General features: G+C 30.3%; 1 protein-coding gene across 6 annotated transcripts in view; it reads right to left on the reverse strand.

The window, feature by feature from the left end:
• The window catches only part of Fur2 (furin-like protease 2), a 319,156-nt gene that overhangs the window by 286,332 nt on the left and 20,470 nt on the right, over window positions 1-12,354 (reverse strand). The gene's annotated exons all lie outside the window — the stretch shown is intronic.

Here is a 12,354-nt window from a genome sequence, read left to right on the forward strand (position 1 = left end):
AAGTATCGTTAACAGTAAAAACTATAGAAATGTTAAAAATTCTTGCATATATCGCTATTGTGTCTTAATATTATTTAAACAACGTGCGTTAAAAATTATTCTTGTAGGTTTGGATTTTTATGGACTATAATTTTAAGTTACGTTAAAATAAGTATATATTATACTAAATTATAATATAGTAAATATAGTTTTTAGCGTTTTTGATTTATTTATCTGTGATTTCTAGTAATCTCTAAATTAAACAAAAAATACAGTTAACAGTAATTAGTATTATCGACACATTTTTGCCATTTTGGCTATTGTTATTGATATTTCTTAGAGTGTTTTGTGTAGGTACCAAGGTCGAGGCCTTTCAGTAAAAACTGTTCTTTAAACCGTATACCTATCACAGCTAACTAGAATGAAAACTAAGCTTGCTAATAATTACTTGTGATAAATTTTAATTTAACTTAAAAGTAGTACAAAGTAGTCCCTTAGTTTCATGAAAACCGCGTCCCCGTATATGATATGTTTATATTTGCGCTCTGCTATTCATTTATGACTCATTTTGGTGCAAAGTCTTGACATTTGTTTATTTACATATAATCTACTTCACATATTTGTATATTTACCTCACACTCGAGATAGTTTGCACTCGCTAATGGCTGAGTAAGCATTATTTCTAACTTAAAATTTATGAGTTTTTTTGTGCAAGGTAAAGGGTGACATTTTCTCTAAAGATGTGTGTAAGCTGATGCTAATGTTTTTCAATAGAAGATGTATACTTTTTGCAATATCTGTGAGGAAATTTGCGAGGAAATTAGCGACCGCACTCACAGCAATTAGCTGCACTTAAATGATTATTCAAAAACGTGAATATTACAACAATCTTTTTCGACAGTAAATTTATAGTATATAAATGTGTTTAAATATTCTAAAATGAAATAAGCTATAGGTACTTTAAGTAACGTCTTATGTAAAGTGAGCTCATATGCGCCAATTTTCAAACTGAATGATCAGAACATAATGATGTTTTAATGCACCTATTTTTATTCAAATCGCCTACAAGGTAAGATGGAACGTAATAATTAACCGGTATGTCAAAGTATTGGATGTCTTCTCTTAAAAAAAGTTTTAAGATGTGAAATACATCAAAAAAAAAATTTGGTAAAGTTGAAACACGAAAAATAAAATTGTGACTGCAAAATAAACAGTGTGTTTGATATCGCAACGAAAACGAAATCGAAATAGTCGTAAATAAAAGCATGACAAGTTAATCGAGCGAGACGAAATAAACCTTGATTATGTCTTTGGTGGGATCGATTTGCAAATATGTAAATTTTTAAAGATATTCAATAAAAATAAAAAACTAGCAAAAAAACACATAAAAACTGAAATAAAATAAAATTAAAAAAATAAAACAAAATAAAATAAAATTAAAAAACACAAAAAATAAAATTAAATTAAATAAAACAAAATAAAAGGAAGTAAAATAAATGAAATGAAATTAAATTAAATTAAATAAAACAAAATAAAATAAAGTAAAATAAATGAAATTAAATTAAATTAAATTAAATATAATAAAATTAAATTAAATTAAAATAAATCAAATAAAATAAATTATAAAATAAAATATTATTTAAAAAATAAAATATAACAAAATAAAATGAAGTAAAATAAAATAAATTAAGGTCAAAAAAAAAAAATAAAATAAAAATAATAAAATAAAGGTAAAATAAAATAATATAAATTAAAATAGAATTAAATTAAATTAATTAAAATTAAATTAAAATAAATCAAATAAAATAAATTATAATAAAAAATTATTTAAAAAATAAAAAACAAAATAAAATGAAGTAAAATAAAATAAATTAAGGTCAAAAAAAAAATAAAAAAAAAATTAATATAATAAAGGTAAAATAAAATAATATAAAATAAAATAGAATTAAATTAAATTAATTAAAATTAAATGAACTAAAATAAAATAAAAGTAAAATTAAATTAAATTGAATTAAGTTATATTAAAATAAGTTAAATTATTTTAAATAACAATTAATATATAATTATAATAATAAAATATCAAAAAGAGTAATGTAAAAAAAAAAAACAAAAAATTTAATTTTTTAAATTAAATAATATAGAAATCAGTTTTATAATTTTGAAATGTAAAAAAAAATATTTTTCATAGGCTTTTAAAGCTTCAAGATTTGTATGCATATATCACATGTATATAATTTGTGCAAATTCGAAACCAAAACACGACAAATAAAACTCTACTGCGTTATCCAAGCTCGAGTCCAACATTGAGTCATAAAGCATTTCCTATATAAAGTTATAATGTATACAACAACAAAACAAAACTAGTGTGGCAACAAAAAAAAACTTGCACTCAAAATCGAATTCAAATAAAATAAACCATAAATGTATTCATAATGAAATGATTTGATTATAGTCATTGATTGCATAAAAATTAGCAATGATTATTGGCAACAGACGCTGATGGCAATAAAAGCCACAAACATTTGCGGCAAAACGAACAAACACGAGCAAACACAAAACGAATAAAAGCAACAAAACAAAAGCGCAGATGAATTTCTCGAAGCAAACGAAAGTGAATATGTATATAATATATATATATATCGGTAGAGTACATAATATACATAAGCGTGTGTGCGTGTGACGAAATGGGCAACAATAATAATGGCGGCGAGCAAAAAGCGCTGATAGCCAACAAAATAAATGCATATCGATTACCGATTACAGACACACGCACAGCCATAAACACACTCTAAAAGCGCCGAATAGAAATTCCTTATGCATATATGTGTGTGTGGCGCTGCCGGCAACAGTTGGAACCTCATTGACATTTGTTTACTGACTCAGTTAAATGGCAATTTCACTGTGAAATTTAGGGGAAACGCTTCGAATGTTAATCAAATTTGTGCAAAGTGTCGCAATAAATCTACGCTAAGGGCAAACAACTCACTCCATGTGTCGTGGCAAGCAAATCAATAGGCAATGCGCAGCAGAAGCAGGCTGAAGAGTAAAATGAAGGAAACGAAAGTGGAAAATGTTAAAGATTTTTTTGTTTGTGTTGAGAGCTGAATATAATGAAAATGCGACATTGCAAAAATGTGAGAAAATAAATTTAATTTTACACTAATTCGATTTATCAGATTCGGTCTACATATACGATATATAAATTTAATAATAATACAAACCGGTTTTGGCTAAATTAATTTAAATAATCAGTGCGCCGCAGTGTTAATAAAGGCGGCTATATACAAACAAAAATACACATAAGCACAGTGGGCTGATAACTTAAAAAAAGACAGGAAAAAGTTTATATTTAGAACATGAAAGTAAAAGTATATTATTTTTTTTAATAAAATTTTTACTAAAATATTTGAAAATTTCAAACCTCGTATTTTGAATATAATTAAAAATATAATATAAAATAATAAATAAAAATTATACACAACCTTCTATTACGAAAAAAATCAGTACAAAAGCTAGACTCATTAAAACTTTAAAGAATACAGCTCCTTAGGCACCAGTATGAGTTTTTCAAAAAATTAACTTTGGAATTCTAAAAACACTACAGACTAAAAAATCTGTTTTGTTTCAGATAGTACGAGTTCCTAGAAGGACCGTCGCCCGCAGAGACCCTCTTGATAAAGGTTATTCTTAAGCTTAGCTTTTCAAAATGTCAAAATTAAAGTTTTATATATACTGAATACACGATTACTGAGGCCTGATAGAGAAAAGTTTCGATCCATTTCCCTTACTCCCAAAAAAAACTGAAACATTCCGCGGGACTTTGGACTGGGTTAACCCCTTAAGTAAGTTTATTATATCCTCTGTATTTATTCACCACGATTCGTTAACACTTGAGGAGTGTCGAATCGAACAGACAACTGACAGAATTCAAATAGACTGACGAAATGAAATGTATAAGAATGGCAAGAATATATATAGGTAGCACACTTATACCCCATATAATTATCATAAAGGCCATCATAATACGAAAAAGGGCTTTGCGCCTAGCACAAATTTCTTGAGGCAGCTAATATTAGTTTTGGATATCTCTCCAATTCTCCAAAAATAGCACTGCCGAGATGCTTCAACCTCTATCTAGCAAAAGCTGAACAATTGAGAAGAAAGTGCGTGGAAGTTTCTACCTCACCTTCCTCCATACAACTTTGACAATTTGCGTTCGATAATGTATAATGATTGATGAGTTTACTTGTTATTGTCTTCATATGGACCTATTCCGATAAGATAACCGAGTTTATACCTAGCGAGCAGACAAATCCGCGCAGAATCAAATCATTAATATATAGATAAAATAAAATCTCTACTAATGTGAAGCACTGTAAGCAAATACTAACATGGAGCTAAATATATTTTCGTCGCTATCGGCGCCTCATTAAAGCGTTAATTGCGCCAAACATTAAGCCATAATTAAGGTGGAGCACAAAAAAATACTTATTTAGCAGAATATTGATTAGAAGAAAAAGAAAAATAAGTTAATACAATACAAACTGGTAGGCATTCATATGCAAATTGAAGGATAATTAACCATAATACTTTGAAATCAAAAGCAGTAATGCAAGTTAATTTATTATTAATTAAAGCACAATTAAGAAATAAACTCCAGATTAGTAAAAGAAAGCTTTTGCACAAAAATAAACAAAATGCATGGATATATGTATAATGATTAGATTAAACAGACAGAATATAGAATTTCAACTTTCTATAAAACTGGGTTTTTAATGAATCAGCAATTGCAACTCGATATTTTTTCTATGCAACAAAAATTGTTGGTTAAAAATTAAAAAACAAAAAAATCTGAACAATTTCTTCATAAACTGTATTATTATCTTAGGCAATAACCCTTGCCAATTTCGTGAAAATATCTCGTCAACTGAAAGAGTAGTTGGCCATGCAATCAACTGATTCCACATTCAGCCCTGAAAAAAATTGCCTATGCAAGCATTCAGTTTGCCTAACTATTGTTCTGTTGTTAGTTTGGTAACTTAATTAATGGATTTAAGTTAATGAGAAAGTCTGAAATCATAATTGATATTTCTATGTTGGAAACAACTTTTAAGCCACAACTTCAATTAATGTGAAATTTACATAACAACTATTGGACACTAACACCGCTAATTATTATTAAAATTCGTAATTCTATAATACTATAGTTTAAATGCACTAATTGAATATAGCTTAAGTGCAAAACAAATCTAGTTTAGTGGTTTTGGCTTAACAACAAACCGAAAAACAGTTTAAAGAATTAAAACTAAGTCAAGCACAAGTTTAAATAAAACACATCACACATACATACATATGTACATATGTAAATTGCATAATCTAAGCAATGAAATTTATAACAAAAACCAGTTAGAATGCATCTGGACGAACTTGACCAACTTCTTAGCCAAGACGTTGCACTCATGCAATGAACTACAGAGAGTTATTAATAAAAGCAGCTGCGTTGAACTTCAACCGCAACAATAGCAACAAAAACCGCAACAGCTGTAAGAATTATGCACTCGCATGTGGCGCAAGCAAAAGATTTCGATGTGAAACTAGGCTGCTGAGTGACAAAGAAAAATTATGTAATCGAATGAGCGCAAATAATTTTTTTATTGCTTTTTATACCCTCAACAAGGTATAGTAAGTTTGCCATGAAGTTTGTAACACACAGCAGGAAACGTCGGAGACCCTATAATGTATATATATATACTAGTATATACATATATGAACAGCGTGACGAGCTAGGTCGATTTAGGCATGTCCGTCCCAACTGTTTGTCCCCCAGTTTTTGTGATATCGCTCTGAAATTTTGCACACATCCTTATCTTTTCAAGAAACAGCTCACTTGTCAGAACTGCTGATATTGCATCATTAAGCATATAGTTGCCATACAAGCTGAACAGTCAAAATTAAGTTCTTGTATGGAAAGCTTTTTCATTTGACGAGATATCGTCACAAAATTTGGCATGTTTTATCAACCAAAACAACGGTATAATCTCCGAACAAATTGTGCCAATCGGACGACTATTGCAGATATATCAAAATCAAGCTCTTGTATGAAAACTTTTTTGTTTGTGAACGATCAAAGTTAACGTTTTTTCTTGCTACTTTTTATTTTTTATTTTGCTTCGTTTTTTTCTTTTTGTTTTCTTTTTTGAAATCCAGCGACCACAAGTCAAAATTGGTCCAATATGTGCATAACAGATGCATATATAATTTGTTGTTATGCTATAAGGATACACTCTGTGAACAACCTAAATCTTAATTTTCCTTTCTTTGAGTGCCAAGCTAATTAATTTAAATTCAAAAATATATAGATGTATTTATGTAAATGTTCTTATAATCACCTCTTTAAAATACATAATTTTCTCTCTAAAAAACCTTAAAAGCAAAGTTATTTAACGCATGATTGACAGGTGGCAGCTTCAGAAAGCAAGTCATTATTTTGCTTTAGGAAATATTATTGAAAAGTTACCTTTGGTTTTTAGCTAATTTATTTTATCGATTTTAGGAACAGATATTTATGTACGTACATATATACCGTTGTAGATATAATTTTTCCAAGTTGTAACCTTGACTTTGAATACACACAGCATAGAAGTAAAAAGTTTACTTTAATTTATGCTGATAATTAAGAGGGAAGCATCAGAACAGCTGGCAGAACTCAATAAAAATTAGACTGAACAAAAACAAGGTACAAAGGTATATATTTACATAGAAACATACAGAGGGAAATGTAATTCATAAAAGACTCCGGGCGAATGACTAAACAGAGGTAAACAACGCAAACAAAGCGCGTAACAACAACACTCATGACACACTCAAAGATAGCCGCCGCATTTTAAACATTTCGTGGCAAGAGGAGCAAAAACAAACTTTTTTGAGAACAATAGCAGCTGGCCGATAAAGGAAAAAAGCGGCGCGCAAACATGGCAGCAGGAAAGATGACGGCCAACATAATACGATATAATGATGATAATTATTAATTAAATGACTAATGAATGCAAGGCACGCACAAATATGGTATATAATAACCTACCTACATATATAGCAGTACTAGTGAATATATGTGAGAGATGGTTGAAAAAATCACAAATTGACAATACAAATACTAAAAACAATAAAAATAAAGCGCAGCAGAGTTAAATAAATACTAGCCAATAAATGTAAAAATAAATATTGCAAAAAAGTCCCCGAAAAACAATACGATCTGGCAGCTGAGCATACGAAACGCATGCAGCGCATGTGGAAAATTGAAATGAAAAACAATAAAAATAAATAATATTAAATGAACAAATGCGTAAAAGCGAAAAAAAACAGTTCACATCTATAAAAAGTGGTTTACCGCAATAACTACAAGGGTCTGATTATGTATACACATATACATACAAATATTTATACAAGTATGTGCTTTAAAAAAAGTTGCTGCAAAGTGAAATGATTTTTAAAAATAATAAAAATGAACACAAGCAAAGTATTTTTTTTTTTTTGTGTATTTTTGCAACCGCAATAACAATAATAGTAATAACAGCAACGTACAGATGAGATAACAACTCGCGTGTGAGTTCAAGCGTACAATCAGCCGACAGCGCACAATAAACAAGAGTTTATAGAAACTGTAGTACATAGAAATATATATGAGTACAAGTATATAGAATTTTGTGAAATACTAGAACGAACTCAATGGAATTCGAATAGTTGAATAAATTCGATTATGATATAGCTATTATATATGATTACAAACCACAGCTTACAGACCGCGCAAGCAGAGTACGCGAAATTCAGTGACGCACTCGATGAAGCTTTTATATCATCGAGTATAATTAATTATTAAAATTTTTATTTTAAATTTTCATAATAATTTTAAGTCTATTGTGTGATACTATATATAATTACGAATAACGAACGCAATTTGATTTAGGCGCCTTGATAAATATAATATAATATACAAGAGTTCTAAAAGCTCTGAAAGCGCCTCCTGAGCTCGAAAACACCACAATGCTAATGAGCTGCTGAAGGACTATCAAGATTAAATTAGCAGTCTAAGTATAGCCTGATGATAGACAAGTTTTATAAGAAAAACAAACAGTATTGTGCTTCAAATTGTTTGGATTTTGCCGACTATCTCTCTCTCTCTCTCTTTCTTTTGGAAACATTTAAAAACTGGAAACCGGCTTATGAGCTCTCAAAACACTTTCTTCTTAGAACATATCGGTGATATAGTGAGAAGATATTTCGGAGTTCCGCTGACCACATGCGGGCTGCTCTCATACAAATATCTCTTGAAACAGCTTACTGAGTACTGAATAATGGCTATCCAGGAGCTGTTAAAGATTCTTTCACGAAGAGATGATAAGCAGATTTTTAGTAGTATCTAACAAGCGAATGAAAGTTGTCCACCTATTTAGAGCTGATTTATAATGAATTTTAGAACCTAGAGCACTCTATCTAGTATGGTTCAAAATTTGTATAGTTTTCGATTATATAAGTTCGACGGACGAAACTACGGAGCTGATACAACAGTAATTTTTTCGATTCAAAATATCATCGACAAACAAGATTCAACGATCTCTTATGCTCGAAAGATAGGTTATTTTTTTGGTTTCTGAATAAACATACAAGTATATCAAGTAGAACTTGAAATTTCAAGATTTTAAATTATTTACGACGGCGCATCTATTGAATATCTTGATACTTTTTCAACATATGAATATTCTTTCTCAATATTAAGCACTTTTCGGAACTAAGAGCTAAGTAATTTGCGACACGATAAATATTTGGTTTGAAGGTTTCTTTACTTTCAAATAAAAGTAACACAAGCCAACGAGAGAAAGAAAATCAGCCAAACAAGAAAAAACGTTTGCTTCGGTTGAATCGAAGCTATATTTCGCTTCACAAATTAAAAAATTGCTTTACAAGAGCTAGAAGTTGATCATTTCAGTTTCTATAATACCTATATGCTTTAGCAACCCGATCTACACAATGCATGGCAGCTATATGCTATAGGGGTCCGATATCGGCGGCTCCGATAAATGAGCAGCTTCTTGGTGAGAAAGGGACGGGTGCAAAAGATCAGATCGATATCTCAAATACTGAGGGACTAGTTCGTTTATATACATAGGGACAGAAGGACAGACGGACATGGCTAATTCACGTAGTTCGTCACCCTGATCATTTATATACCACATATAAACTACATAAAGTATAGGGGGTCTGAAATTGAGGAATAAGTCTCTTTCTTAAGATGAGAATATCAAAACAGCGACTTTTTTCGAACATGATATTACTATGAAATTCTTAGAATTTTTCTTCATTAATGTTTGTAATCGACACGAAAGCAAGATTACTGAAACTTGGATTACTATCGTCTAAATTACAACCAGATTCCTTTGTATCTTATACGGAACTAAAGTTGATCGCCGTAATTTATCAATTTATAACTGTAGATTAATCACAAAAGGGCTTCGCACGAGTACGTGACTCTTAGGGAGGCGCTAATCACAGTTAAATATCAGAAAAATTTTATTATTCCAATTGTTTTCCACATCTACTATCGTTCCAAACAAAGTTTGATTAGGAAATAAATTATTTAAGCACGAACTAAAATTAGCACTGACTTAATCATAAAAAAAAAAAAATACAGCAAATATGCGAATATTTGTTTGTATATAATCTATAATCGTCTGCAATAATGAAAGCATCGTATATTATTTTTCAACGCGTGATCATAAAGTTATCACTAGCGCTGCTGCCACTGTTGACCCGCATGCGAAGCTTCATATGCTTCAGCAAATATGTAAGTATATAGCGAATATGAGAAGAAGAAGCAGAGGTTAAAGAAGAATACTCGATTGCAACACGCTTTTGCAAACGACATGCGTGCAGATAATAACAAGAAAATTATACTTTAATATAAACTATGTATTACAAATGAAGATAATGAGCGTAAATAACGCATTTATATCCATAAATTAAAACTAAGCCAACGCGACTTGAGCTCTTTTAACTAAACCAACTAAACTAAACCAAGCAAACAAGCAAGTAAGTAGGTAAGTAAGCAAAAGATTATAGCGAAGAATGTAGGTAAATAAATATTAATGTTATAAGGAGATTCAAAAACAAATAAAAAACACCGGAGATGCTCAGCGTGACTAAAGCGTCTGATTGAAAGTGAGCGTTGAAGTTATTTTTAGGTGAGTAGTGTGAGGTTATGTTGTTAACGACGCTCGCGCAATCGATACGATAAAGCGTTAAATGCTGCGCTGGTGAAGGGGTTCACTCGAAGAAACCTATAAATATACACATAGCATATATATAATGAAGCACAACGCGCCAAGCTACAGCAACGGCTCAGAGAAGAAGATGCGAACAACTTTGAGCAAAAAAGCAAAATAAAAGAGCAATATGAAAGAGTTGCTATGCTACTTGCGCTGACTCTGTAAACTGCTGATTAAAGCAACAAAAAAGGTAACAACAACAACAATAACAACCAAAACGCAAACTTAAAGTCAACAAAAACAACAGGTACAACAAGACTTATAGCAATAGCATTGGCATTTGGTTGATGTAGTGCAAAGTAAATGGCAAAAGCCATGGCGACCATATAATAATAACAACAACAATTCAACAGTGCAGACGCGCTACAACTGAGGCATAGATTAATCAGAAGAAGAAAAAGAGGAAAATGCTGTAAAATAAGAAAAACCGGACTGCGTAGACTTTCATTCTCTTTGAGAACGAAATATGTAATGCAGACAGCTGTAGTCAGCAGCAACAGTAGCTACGAGAATAAATGCTTAATGCGTTAAAAATGCCGATAGAGGGTAAAAAATAGATTGTCGAAAATGAAGGCACCATAAGTGTTGCCAATTTTGAGATACTTTTGTTTATTATTTATAATATTTTTGATTTTTATAAAATATTTTTATGATACAATTTTTGTGAATTTTGGCGTTTTTTTTTTTTTAAATGAAATGTTAAATTTTTTTTGGAAAGTAAATAGATATTGAAGAATACTACAGTAAATACGAAGGTCAGTCAGAAAATCAGTTCCTTAGAGAAAATCGCCTAAAGTAATGAAAAGTTATTAACCTTGAAATATATTAATTTATTGAGAGAAAATCGTCTAAAGTAATGAAAAGTCATTAACCTTGAAATATATTAATTTATTGGTAAAACAAGAAATAGCGTTAACTTCGTTTGCATCGAAGCTGTAATGCCCTTCTCAGATACAAAAGGTTCCTTAGAAGAATTTGATTCCGGTCGTTCAGTTTGCATCGCAGCTTTATGCTACAGTGATCAGATCTGAACAATTTCTTAAGAGATTGCATTATTGCCTTAGGTACAAAATTTTCCATACAAGCACTATGACAACTATATGCTATGGTGATCCAAAATTGGCCGTACCGACCAAATAACAGCTTCTTGGTAAGAAAATGAAAAGTGCAAAATTTTAGATCGATATCTAAGGAACTAGTTCGTATACCATATATACAGACAGACGGTCATTTATACATATATTTTACATATATTTTATATGGTCTCCGACGCTTCCTTCTGGGGGTTACAGATTTCGTAGCAAACTTACTATACTCTGTTCAAGGTATAAAAATATACTGCTTTTGTCAAAATAGTTTCCTACATATTCTAAGACTTTATCCTGCAGGATGAAGAAATATTAATTTTAAATATACGTACAATGTAATATTTGAATATTTACCATACTTATGGTAAATACCGCTCAAGTTCAGCTGATATAAAGTTTAAAATTTTACCAAATGGGATTAATTTTCATTGATCTGAACACTTGAAGAATCTTAAGTGGCTATAAAAATATCAAAAACACTATAGAATACTCGGCTGAGTACTGGACCAAACCAATTCTTTCAGAAGATTGAGTCACAAGTAAAAAAAGTTAATCGAAGTTGGCTTTGAAAATCGAAATGTTTGCTTTCAATATTCGAAAACGTGTTTGCGGAAAACGGCGCTTTCACTAAAAATTGGTTAACACAATCGAAATAAGAAAAAAAGTTAGCTTATATCCATACGTTTAATATTTTAAAACATATGTACTTAATATCATTAATGATAAGGCTTTTCAATAAGCCTAATTTCGAACTTGGAAGATAATAATTTCAACTTTCGGGCTAACAACGAAAAATAGAAAAATTTCTTCTTAAAGTTTCTCAAAAAAAAATCGATTTGTCCAATAGTCGTCGTTTTTGCCGGATGGAATATTTAAGTGGTCAAAGAAGTACTTCCAAAGTTGATGCTTTAATATATTTTTAACACATTACATTGAACAATTTTTTTTCAATAGGCTCAAATCGTTCG

Source organism: Bactrocera oleae, chromosome 5 (assembly GCF_042242935.1).
Source record: "Bactrocera oleae isolate idBacOlea1 chromosome 5, idBacOlea1, whole genome shotgun sequence".
Classification (NCBI taxonomy): Eukaryota; Metazoa; Arthropoda; class Insecta; order Diptera; family Tephritidae; genus Bactrocera; species Bactrocera oleae.